Source organism: Pipistrellus kuhlii, unplaced genomic scaffold (genome assembly GCF_014108245.1).
Source record: "Pipistrellus kuhlii isolate mPipKuh1 unplaced genomic scaffold, mPipKuh1.p scaffold_m20_p_2, whole genome shotgun sequence".
NCBI classification, from domain to species: domain Eukaryota; kingdom Metazoa; phylum Chordata; class Mammalia; order Chiroptera; family Vespertilionidae; genus Pipistrellus; species Pipistrellus kuhlii.
This window is the reverse complement of record NW_023425515.1, coordinates 151,912,762-151,925,910: the sequence shown is the minus strand read 5'-3', so window position 1 is coordinate 151,925,910 and position 13,149 is coordinate 151,912,762. Positions and strand designations below refer to the sequence as shown.

The 13,149-nt window shown below is 44.1% G+C and overlaps 1 protein-coding gene across 4 annotated transcripts in view; it reads right to left on the bottom strand.

Annotated features, from left to right (window-relative positions):
• JAK1 (Janus kinase 1) overlaps positions 1 to 3,536 on the bottom strand; it is a 127,959-nt gene extending 124,423 nt beyond the window's left edge. For 2 of the 4 annotated variants that reach the window (XR_004989552.2, XM_036447420.2), the window contains exon 1: positions 3,291 to 3,535. The gene's annotated coding sequence lies outside the window, so the exon portion shown is untranslated. Of the gene's footprint in view, positions 1 to 3,290 lie in introns of all 4 variants that reach the window. The other 2 variants (XM_036447421.2, XM_036447419.2) reach the window with 2 other exon arrangements.
• Positions 3,537 to 13,149: the final 9,613 nt, after the last annotated feature.

Sequence of the window (13,149 nt, the reverse complement as noted above, 5' to 3'; positions counted from 1 at the left end):
AAAACAGCAAAAAAGCTCAATACCAAACTATCCAATCTTCTCAACATACTGCCTTAACCACCAGTACATGTAATAACTCGTTTATTTTAAAATATCATGTCTTCATAAAGTTAGAATTGGTGTTTGCACTCAGTTTCCATGCATTACCTATCTGATTTGTGCCAACACATTCGTGAGATGGCCACGGTGAAGATTTTTAATTCTATTTTTCAGGAGTCTGAAGTGCACCGATTTCCCATGACAGAAGCATGAGTCTTCTCGTTTCCTACCTGGCATTCCAAAACAGGATTTCCCAAGCCCAGCACTACTGACCTGTTGTCAGGGGCGGCCCCATTCCTGTTTAGCAGCAGCATCCTCTCTGCTACCCACTGTGTAGAAATAATACTGCAGTCCCCTCTCCCTACCGCCACCAAGTTATAACAAAACAAAATGTCTCCAGAAACTACAAATAACTCATTGGACCCAAAAATCATACCCAGTTGAGAAACACTGGTCTAAAAGGATCTGTGATGATGCTCTATCTGGTATCTCTATAACAAGGCCCCATATACCACTGGACCACAATAAACCACAGTGAATCAGATGCTGCTTGCTCATCAAGTAATTAACCAATTGGTTCAGTAACCAATTCCCCATCCACTTAAAACCATTTTTTAAAATGTAGAAATGAGTAAGAAAATCTCCTTGTACAAATATTCACATAGTAAAGGATAAATCTAAAAGTATATCATCTCATTATAACAATAAGTATATACATAATGAAGATATATAAAATGAATATATGTGGTTAGGAGGGAAAATCCTTATCAGAGTAGTTAGAAAACAGATCTTGTTCTTTGCTAATAAACCTTATTAATGCAATTATACCTACTGTTCCTTGTATAAAACTGAGTACATATAAACCTACATATGTTCTCAATACTTGCTTCAGCTGGGTTTCTATCCAAATATGTGTTACTTAAAGCGATCAGAAGAAATCAAATAACTTTAGAATATATTACTAGAATTTATTGTCTGACCCTAGTATTTGTGAACCCAGAATCTAAACTGGCCAACCTCACAATCCTATTATAGATACACAGTTTAAGTTTCTTCATGCTATTTAATCTGAGCTTCTATTCCTGCAAATGCAACTCCACCCTCAAAATTCATTATTTTCACCATCTTTTTAGCACATGCCTGAACTGAAAAGATTTTGCAATCTAATTCCCCCTAGTAACTTAAATCTGTAAAGAGTAGATGCCTCATGATCAGAAATAATTACAAGTACCTGTATAGCATTGGCCAAAATGATATTAAGGCTACCCAAATGATGAATGTAATTGAAATGTAGTTATATTTTAGGCAATGTTTGAATTATTTTATCTATATATGTATAATGTAGTCACCCTCTATCATAATTTCCCAATAGTAATAATTAGTATATTGTGGACTGGGCAAACTATTTGAACTGACTTTTATTTAATGCAGAGTGGCACACTATAGTATTAAAAAATATATTTTGCAACTATTTAATTGCTTAGTTAATATAACATATATTGTAGAATTAAGAAGAATTTGTGAGTATCATATTCATAATGCCCACAAATACTCAAGTATGATGTACTTTAAATGTGATCTGGATCTATATATAGAAGACATTTTCTCCATATTACAAAGCATATTGTACCCAAAGTGTCTGGTCTCCATTAACCCTCACCACAGAGTACAAAAGAACACATTGATCCTTCAGTGAAAACAACTCTCAGGTCTTAGAAAACATCAGAGTCATCAACAGCAAAAGCAAGAAACAATTCAAAATGGGGTTTTGAAAACAAAGAATAAAGATTTAATCAATATAAAATGCTCGCTTTAAACACTCCCCCCCACCCCCGCTGCCACTGCGCATATGGCCATACTCGAATCCTTTTCTTAAAAAACAACCAACAATCATACTCCACGATCACATCTAATTGTGTCTGCATTATACTCGGTATGCTTAACTCTCTCTGCAAGGGTGTTAATGCTTTCCTCACTCAAAAGAATGACAATTTTATACCGTTGTAAAAAACAAAACAAAAACGACTGCAACTAAGAGAAAAAAATCTTGATTCTAAACAGAAAAGAAGAATCTTAATAACATGTATCCAACCAGGGGCAGAGAAGGCAGCTCACAGACACGTATTAAAAGGAGCGGCAGGAAGGACAAGGTTCTCTTACCCAGAGGCACATAGGAGTTCACAGAGAATAGACATCCAATTTTTTTTTTTAATGTGCACAAACACCTGGCGATGATCAGACCTTTTATCTGGTCCTGTCCCTCCCCGGTCCTCGGTAAACCCACAAGCAAGGAGCCCACAACCCTGGAATCTTGAGGAGTGACTTGTGATAGGGAGTTGACTGTTCATGCGATGTCCCTCTCATTCCTGACCACCGCGCGGATGGGATCAGAGGAGTGAGCCCCAGTTTCAGTCAGTATGTCCTTTTACAGTGGGATGTGCAACTCCCGAGGTGTGTGTGTGTGTGTGTGTGTGTGTGTGTGTGTGTCTGTCTCTGTCCCTGTCTCTCTCTGTCTCTCTCTGTCTCTCTCTCTCTCTCTCCCCCCACCCCACCCCCCCGTCTCCCTGTCTCCCCCTGTCCCTCCTCTTTCCTATCCCTGTACCCCCGGGTGTGCCTCGCGCCCTTGGGGGGGGGGGGGGGGGGGAAGACACCTGCCTGGAGCCTGGTTCCTAATAGCACCCCAAAGAGGAGGGGGCATTTTCTGCCTCCACAGACGACACCCACCAGCCGCCCCGAAGGCGGCCCCCAATCCCAGAAACTTTCCCTCGCCGACACGGCCCAGGAGGAAAACCGCTACGCCCCCCAGCCTCCATCCATCCCGAGGCCAGAGGGAAACCTCCCCGCGCCCCCGGCCATGCTACCGGGGAGCCGGCGGCCACACTCTGCGGGCGGCGGGGGACCTCAGCCCGCCCGCCCGCGCGGCAGCCCGGGCGGCATAAACAGGATGTCCGCGCGCCCCGGGCGAGCGGGGGAAACTCGGTGCGTGCGCTCCCCGGGAGGGGCGGCCAGGCTCCCCCTCTCCCCTCTCCGCCGCGGGCCCCGGCCCCGCGCGCTCCCCGCCGCCGGCGCGCTCCGCTCCGCGCGCCTGGAAATCCCCCGCCCGCCGTCCGCCGCTCGCACCTCCGCCAGCCGGGGCCTCGGGCCGGCGCCGCGCTCGCCGGCAGCGCGGGGCGGGGGGACCCGGCGCGCACGGACCGACCGGCCGCCGCGGCCGCGGGCTTCCCCACCTCCCCTCGGCGACACTCACTCACCACTTCCGTGTGCGCGCGGGCCGGGGGGCTCCGGGTGGCCGCGCGGGTCCGGTCGGTCGGCGGCCTGCTCGCTCGGCGGCCAGCCCCGCGGGGCCCCGGCGTGCGGATCAAGGGGCGCCGAGGGGAGCGATCCGGCTGGGGGCGCAGGCCCCGCGCTCTCGGCGGCTGACGGCTGCTGGGTACTCGGCGGCCGCCGCGGCCTGCGCTCGGCGACGCGACCGCCTCCTCCTCCTCCTCCTCCCCGCGGCGGCCTCGCCTCCCTCCCTCCCTCCCTCCTCCCCGCCGGCTCCGCCCCCTCGTGACGTCCCGAGCGGCGGCCCGGAAAGGGGGGCGGGGACCGCGGAGGCTGCGGGGCCGACGACGCGCCCGCCGGCGCTCCAGCCTCGCAGCCACGCCCGCATCCGGCTGCGCTCACGCCCCCGCCTCTACCTCCGCGGGGTTCACAGCGTCTTTTAGAAACACCGGTCCGGGCCGTGGGAGATCAGAAGAAAAAAATGGTCCGGATGGAGCCTCAGGGTGGCCCCGGCCAAGGGTGGCGTACCCTCCGAGTCTCTGTGCGCGGTGGTGCATCCATCCGAGCCCTCGGCCCCTGTCCCCCGACCCAGTAAGAGGCGAGTGTGGGTAGCCCTTGGCTAACGGGAATTTAAGAAATAAATCTTCCAACGTGGATAGGTTAGTTCAGATCCAACCTGTTCTGTATGTAAAGAACTCTTTTAAAGTTAAGAAAAAACATATTTGTAATAGTCGTAAGAACTTAACGTTTGTTGATATTTCATTTGTCCAGCACTTTTCAATTTTTTTTTTTTTTTTACTAAGAATTCCTCAACATAGGGATTATCCTCATGTTGTTCATGAAGAAACGAGGCTTAAGTACCTGAAGGTCACACCATGGCTTAGATGCATTCTTCATAGGCTGTGTCCTGCCAAATCCTGACCGTTTTACTTCCTAGATATCACTCCAGTCCCTTCGTTTCTCCAAGTATTTCAGCAACATGGTCGGCGTTGCCACGATCTCTCACCTGAAGAACCGCAAACCTCTTAAATTGTCACTCTGCCATCACCTCAATCTCTAGTTAATTCTCCACAGTGAGCTTTTAAAAATTGAAATCTAGCCTCGGCCAAGTAGCTCAGTTGGTTGGAGCACTGTCCAGATAGGCCAAGGTTCCGGGTTCCATCTCCAGTCAAAAGTCAACCAATGAATGCATCAATAAGTGAAACAACAAATCTCTCTCTCTCAAATCACTAAAAATATAAAAAACTTTTTAAAAGTTTAAGCCTTAACCAGTTTGGCTCAGTATATAGAGCATCAGCCAGTGGACTCAAGGGTTCTGGGTTCCATTCTGGTCAAGGGCACATGCATGGGTTTTTAGCTTAACCCCCAGTAGGGGGCATGTAGGAGGCAGCTGATTCTCATCATTGATGTTTCTCTCTCCCTCTTTCCCTTCCTTTCTGAAATCAACAAAAATATATTTAAAAATAATGAATCTGACTGCTCTGCAGGGCTCATGAAAGGAAATAAAGAGAGAAGGCCATGGGTGAGTTTATCCATTACCCTGCACCAGGCATCGCACCAGGTGCTGAGAATTCGTACTCAGTTTCTGACCTCGTGCTGAATTCAGACTCAGTTTCTGACCTCGCTCCTCACCGTAGAGTGGGAGAGACAGATAAGCAATAATTCCGTGTGATTCATGATCTTCTAAAAGTGACCACACAGGAGAATCACCCAACCCAGCCTGAGGAAATTAAGAAGAAAAAAAGAAGCTACAAGCATCAGACAAGTCATAGGAGCCAGGGGGTATGTGGCATATTCAGACAATAAGTGTATATGCTTTGTGGCTGGGGAGTAAAAGATGAGCCTTATACAAAAACTTTTACCTAAAAGAAATAGTGTGCTTTTGAGGTATTTAAACAGGTTTTTATTTTAGAAGAATCGATCTAGGGTAAGGTTTCTCAACCTCAGCACTATTGACATTTGGGGCTGGGAACTTCTTTATTATGGAAGGCTGTCCTGTACATTGTAAGATGTTTAGCAGCATAGCATTTATGTCCTCTAACTACTAGATGCCAGTAGCAATCCCCTCACTCCTTCACCCACCCTCCAAACCCCACCCCCACTCCTAGACCAGTTACAATAACCAAAAATGTCTTCAGACATTGCCAAATTTCTCCTGGGGAACAAAATTCACTAATGTAGGGATAATGTGGAAAATGGATTGGAGGATAAAGAGATTTATAGCATAGAATTATAGAGCTATAGATTACAAGTGAACATATCTAAGGTAGATACCAAGAGAATGGCCAAAAGCCTCAGGAGACAAAATAGTGTGTGATGACTGTGGCACAGGAAGGAATTTTATGTGACTTCGGAATTGTGTGAATTAGCTGACAGTTGACAAAGGTCACCACCAATTAAATTAGATGAGGAATTTAATTTTATATTTAAGAATGGGGGGGGGGGGATTTAAGTCACTATATAGGGAACATACGGGAAAGAGAGAGAAAGAACAGTGTAAAAAATATTTCCTTCTAACATGTAAAATGTGACACGAAACCTGAAAACCTGCTACAAATATTCATCTGAATTGAAGTACACCAAATGTAATGAAGTATTAATAGAAGGAACTTATTAGGAACTTCTTATTAGAACTTCTCTTTTAGAAAATCCCATCCAACCAACAATCATACACACATAAGTTTCACCATCAATCTTCATCAAAAGAGCCTAGATCACAGTAGGAAAAATAGATTCAAACTATGAGATTTATCTTTAAAATGTTCTATTAAACAAAACTGAATTGAAATACCATTGTACAAATCATGAAATTCAGTTAAGAACTTTAATCAATAAAGAAATAAAAAGAAAGTAACAGTCACCCAAGTAATTATAATAGTCTGAACAGTCTGTGTAAATAAAATTTGGCTTTTAAGCCAAAAGAAACCCTTAAAAAAAAAATGAATTGGAAACTAGAAAGATAAAGTCGCCTGTAATCTTACAACCCTGCTATAAATTTCTTACTGTATTATATATTTTCTTCTAGTTATTTTTTCACTAGGCATATTTTAATATTAGTATTATCATGGTATACATATAATTTTATAAATTGTTTCTTATACTTATTTTAATTTATAAGCATTTTCCCATGTTACTACAGAAGTCTTCATACCTAATGAATTTTTCATGCAAATAACACTAATTAAATATGTAATCCTATCTAATAAAAGAGTAATATGCAAATTGACCATCACTCCAACACACAAACTGACCGCCCCCCTGTGGTCAAAGATGGCTGCCCCCATGTGGACACAAGATGGCCGGCAGAGGAAGGCAGTTGTGAGTGATCAGGCCAGCAGGGGAGGGCAGTTGGGGGCAACCAGGCCTGCAGGGGAGCAAGTTGAGGGTACCAGACCTGTAGGAGAGGGCAGTTGAGGGGGAGCAGGCCAGCAGGGGAAAGCAGTTAGGGATAACCAGGCTGGCAAAGGAGGGCAGTTAGGAGTTACTGGGCCAGCAGGGGAGGGCAGGTGGGAGTGATTAGGCCTGCAGGGGAAGGAAGTTAGGGGCAACCAGGCTGAGAGGGGAGGTCAGTTAGGGGCAATCAGGCAGGCAGGGGAGGAGTTAGGCATCAATCAGGCTGGCAGGGGAGTGGTTAGGGAGTGATCAGGCTGGCAGCAGAAGTGGTTAGGGCCAATCAGGCAGGCAGATAGGCAGGAAGGTGAGCAGTTGGGAGCCAACAGTCCTGGATTGTGAGAGGGATGTCCGACTGTCCCACCGGGATCCAGCCTAAACGAGCAGTTAGACATCCCTCCAGGGGTCCCAGATTGGAGAGGGTGCAGGCTGGGCTAAGGGACACTCCTCCTCCCCCCGTGCACAAATTTCATGCACCCAGTTTCTAGTATTTAGATAATTAACTTAGAAGTTCACCGAAATGGTATTATTGCATCAAATGACCTACTTATTGTTAGATTCTTGATTCACAGATCAAGAATATTAGTAAGTCACCAGAGGACCTCAGAATAAGTGATGGACCACTTTTCTAGACTTTATGTACCTTTGTTGGCTACACATTTATGATACCTCTTGGGATACCATGGACTATTAACCCTTTCCACAATTCTTGCAGACCAAGCTCCTTTGGCTGCACCTCTGACCCTACAGGTTATTATGGTAATGGTGGCCTCTTGGCTGCTGGTAGCTAATTGGTCTCTATTACTTGAGAAGAGCCCCATCATACCCATGACCATCAAGGAGCCCAGCTTGGGACCACTCTGCATTCTTTTTTTTTCTTTTTTTTCTTAATATATTTTATTGATTTTTCACAGAGAGGAAGAGAGAGGGATAGAGAGTCAGAAACATCGATGAGAGAGAATCACCGATCAGCTGCCTCTTGCACAACCCCTACCGGAGATGTGCCCACAACCAAGGTCCATGCCCTTGACCGGAGTCGAACCCGGGACCTTTCAATCCGCAGGCCGACGCTCTATCCACTGAGCCACACCGGTCTTGGCCCCAGTGCATTCTTAATGGTCTTGTTGAGTTGCTTGTCCTTTAGACCTCCCAGGGGATATATAATCCTCTGGTAGTTTTTGTGGCCTTAGATAACATTTTCATTCTAGCATACCCTTTCCTCAACTTCATAATCCTTCCTCTGCTTCTGCCAGGGCAACGCAGGCTTCTCCACTTCACTCAGGTTTGGCCATCATTTTTTCCGGGCTTCTAACAGTCATCCCATAGTGAATTTGCCTCATCCTCTAAGGTCCTTGCTAGGGTTTTAAATTCTTTATCTTAAAAAAGGACCCTCATCCCTGGCCAGTGGGCTCAGTTGGTTGGAGTGTTGTTCCATACACCGAAGAGTCATGGGTTTGATTCCCAGTCAGGGCACATCCCAGATTGCTAGTTCAATCCCAGTCCAGAGGCATACAGAAGGCAATCTCAATCTCTCTCTCTCTCTCTCTCTCTCTCTCTCTCTCTCTCTCTCTCTCTCTCTCTCTCTCTCTCTCTCTCTCTCTCTCTCTCTCTCTCTCTCTCTCTCTCTCTCTCTCTCGGTCTCTCGGTCTCTCTCGGTCTCTCTTCCTTCCTCTCACTCTAAAATCAATAATAATAATGATTTTTTTTAAAATGCCCTTACATTTGAACTCCAGAAGTTGCACTTCTCTTGGACAAGGTTACTTATTGCTTATGTAACTGATTGTATTTCTCCTTTGATTGTTAGGAAGCTCAATCAAATTTTAGTCATATATGTATTACATATAGGAACTTTTAACATATGCTTTATATACTATCTTCACAACAGCTTTATCTTTCCTTGCACTTATTTTCACTCCATATTGACCCTTTCCGTTGCATTTATTTCATATACTAGCTGCCCAGGACTGCTCTAAGTACATATGTATTATCTCATTTAATTGTAGTTCCCCTATAATGGGGTCTTAGCAAGATACCAAACTTCTATAAGCTTTGATTTCTTCATCTGTGAGACGACGAATAATGTCCACTTCAAAGGGCCATCCGGAGAATTAATAATGATAGTTAATATCATTAGTTATTGGAAGACACTCAAATGTTTTTGCCAAAACACCTCAAAATATCTGATTAATTTTGTTATAATATGTCAATGTAGTAATTTCTAAAATGACAAAAATTAGTTTATTATTAAAAAACACAATATACAGAGCAGAATAAGTGTCACTAATCTTATCAATTATGGCTTTAATCTAATTGAAGGTTTTTGTGGTTCCTGGAATTGACAGCACTATAACAGAATCAATAAAGCTAAATTACAATGAATTTCCATACAGAAAGGCTCCTTTATGGGAATATATATAAAACAAATGAGATGCTACCCTTCCCCCCTCAGAAGGCAGTGTGCCCAAGAATACTTTATTTCAAGATCTACTCAGTTTTGCAGGAATATCAGACTGCTTAGGACTGACTCACCAACAATAATAACTTATTCTATCCCAGTGACCTATACTGCATTAATATTAAAAACACTTTATGAAAAAATGTATTCTGACAAACAAGCTTAGTGCCCTGGAAAGACCACTGGACCAGAAAGCAGGAGACCTGAATGCCCGGTGAGCTCTGCAACAGACTGAAGAGACATAAGGCAGTCTGTTCAATCTCTCTGAGCTCACACTTCTCCTGGGTTAGATCACATAATTTTATGATGTCTATCAGCATCAAAACTCGGTGCATCTTTATTTAAACTCATATAAAAGTGATTAGCCAAGAAATCATATTTGCTTTTGAAGTAGAAATTGTAAATTACCTTCCCAAAAGCAACAGGAAAATAAATTATAGCTTAACATGAGTAAGATTTGATTTCTTCCCAAGTTCTAATTTTCTGTTACTCTGGTATGGGAGTAATATGTAGGAATCATATATCCTCAGTGTCAATAGCACCCAACAATTCAACTCAATTCAACAAATATTTATTTAATGCTCAAGTTCTCAAATTCGGAGTATATGGTGCAATACACAAATGATCAATAACAACCAAATGAACTGCTGTGTGTACAAGGTACTTATTATATTAGGCCCTTAGTAGGAGTGGCCACTCAGGGATGGTAATATACAGTGGAAAAGGCAAGGCGTCCATCTGAAAAATAAATGACCATTAAATGGCTGATACTGGCAGGAAATTTGATAAGATTTCAGAGAAAGGAAACATCGCTGGAAATCCAGATAGATTCCTGGAGGATGAGATGTGAGCTGTCCCTTGAAGGATACTGAAAAACAAAGTGTTAAGCCTATATTTAGTTGGTGTTTATATCCTTTCTAGAATTGTTAGTTTTGTTTTTATGGAGGGAATACATTTGTGTTGCGTTCATTCAATGACAGCAGAAACCATGCATAATATTTATATTTGATTCAGCACGAGTGATATTTACAAAGTGCCTAGCATACATCAGGCACTCTACTGGGGAAGTTGTGGAGTGATGGAGGGAAGAGAAAGGAACTGGCAATAACTGAGAAGTCAGCTGAGACCCCTTTGCCTCTCAGAGTTGCCTTGAACTCCCAACTCTTTACCTGGCTTCTGGAAGTATACAGTTCTTTCAAGAGCTAGGTCACTTCTAGAGAGACACTCCCACCTCCTCATGAGTAATCTGTTCTGCACGGTTGTTGAAAGGAAGCTCTACCCTTTCCCATCAAAGGCACTCACAAAGCTGCCTGGGTTTAGCAGCAGTCACTGGAGATGCAGCTAATGGTAGGGAGGCATCACAGCTCTTTTTCGTTGCTAGCTACTCTCTCCCTTTTCCCTCTGACCTCTCTCATTTCTTCCTCACACTTTTCACCCAAAACTATGCCCCCAAGAATGCCAAGTTCTCCCTTTCGTAGGCACGGCAAGTTGCCCCTCCTCTAACATCCAAGTCTTTTGGTCTCAACTTTCCCTCAAGCGTCTACGTTTCTATCCCCATGAGGAGTTGTAGCAGCAGCTATTAAGAGATAGTGATATTTTCTCCACTTTGTGACAAAGAGATAAGTGCACTGGTGACTAAGAGAATCTCAAAGTGCTCAGGGGATACTGAAGAAAGAGAGCAGGAAATGGCTCATAAGTGGTCTCTCTCTGTCTTCCAGATTCATGCGGCATTTATTGCCTAATCACTACATGGAAACTTGTCCTCTCCTGCCTTCTATGGCTATTTCTCTTTCCATCTGTCTGTAGGTTTTGTCTTCTGGACCAGATTTTGCACAATTCCAACATAGCAGCTCTTCTCATTCCTCCCAGAACGCTCATGGCCAATAGGCCTTACTGACTGGTCTATTGAGTCCTAACAGAATAGGAGCTATATCACTTGCCCAGCTTCACAAATTCCCCCCCAAAGTGCCACATGGCAGGAGTTTGTTTTAATTAAAATGAATTCAAATATCTCTAAGCACGTGTTGAGTATTTATCTAACTAATCAACTGCGTGAGGTGGCTGGAGGTGCCCACTCACGGAGCACCAAGGAGAAGCTGGAAAGGACTAACACGTACTGAGGTTCCCCTGGGGACCAGCCATCTGCTTCCATTCTCACCGTCATCTCTGGAGGTGAGATTAGATGATTTGCCAAAGATCACTCCACCACGGAGCAGGAACTAGAATTTTAACCCAGGAACACCTATCTTTAAAGATCCCCTTCTTTTCACTATATCGCGTCTCTAAGATAAGGCTTCCATAGAGACATTTACATTCTCATGATTAAAAAGAAGGGCAGTTACTCACTAAGATACAAAGTAAGCAAGAGGACCCCAAACGTTAGAGCCCTGGAGTAGTAGAAAGAAAATTGACACCGAACTTGAACATGGGGCTGCCCCTTTCTGAGCTTCAGGCTACTTATTGGTATGCACACACTTTTACAGAGTCGATGTCAACACTAAGCTAAATACATGTGCCTGACAAGCGGAGTTAAGTGGACTTTCCGCTCCCTTTTAGAGTGCACAATGGGAGTTGACACTCAGTTTAGCTGGGCAGGTGTTTTCACATTGGGTCTGACATTCAGCTTAGCTGGGCAGGTGTTTTCACATTGGGTTTAACACATTACATTACTTGGGAGGGGCATTAGCCGACTCACACAGAGCAGTTTAATCATTAACTCGCCATCAGCGGTAACCACAGTCCTTGGAGGTAAATCAACACTACAGTCTACATCCTTTGAAGCCCTTCTTTGTAGTAACTGCCACAGTCTTCTAAATAAGAACTTCAGCGTTGCTCTCAGCCCAGGCAGGAGGTCTGAGCACTACAAAATGTGGAAAAGTTTGGGGACTTGTTTGGGGACATGGAACCATTCTTCCGGGTTCCTCAACTACGCTAAGTCCCACTGACTTGTGTTTCTGAGGGCACAAGTTTGGCAGGGAATCAGAGCTGCATATTTTAGCAGCTCTGCAAAGACCTCCTTTTGTGATTTTGAGTTTTAAATCTGTTTTTTTTTTCATCTGTAAAATGAGGATGATAATATTTTGTCTTCTAAGATTGTTGTGAAGATTAAGTTAGATAATGAGGAAAAAATTAATGAGTTCAAAGCACTTAGTACAGCACCTGACACATTGTTAACCCTAAAACAGTTGGTTATTATGGTATTATCAGAAGGGTCTAGGACCTTAACGTTCTTTTTTTTTTTAATATATTTTATTGATTTTTCAGAGAGAGGAAGAGAGAGGGATAGAGAGTTAGAAACATCGATGAGAGAGAATCATCAATCAGCTGCCTCCTGCACACCCCCTTAACGGGGTGTGCCCACAACCAAGGTACATGCCCTTGACGGGAATCAAACTGACGGGAATCGCAGGCCGACGCTCTATCCACTGAGCCAAACCGGTTTCAGCGGGCCTTAAAGTTCTAAGATGCAGAACAATAAAAGAGGAAAGGAAAGAACTGGTCCTTTGTTGCTGGGGGATCAAGTTCAATGCCACAGTCAGGCATGCAGGGTCTAACATACCTTGGCCCAAGCTTCTGCTTTCCTTGTGAATAACCTGCACACACTCTTAAAAATCAACAACAAACAAACAAACAAAAAACAAAAAACCTCCTTAACTCCCCCAAGCAAACAGAATTCCTCCTTTAGTTTCCCAGAGTACTTTTCAAGTACTTTTGTACTCTCTCCTATCACACGCTATTTTTATTATTTGTTTGCATATCTAATCTACCTCCTCTCTTCACCAGCCCAGGTTGCAAGTTTATGGGCAGAAGGGACCATGTTGCATCTTTGTATTTGCAGTCACAGACAAGCTGTAAGTCTTGAATGGATGAATAAGGAACTTGGGGAAACATGGTGACTTGATAATGGGATTAGAATTGGGTACCCAGGGGACAAGGTAAGACCATCTTTGTTTGCTTCATAAGTTTTCTTAAGCCTGGGCCTCAGCAGAAGTGTAGAGGAC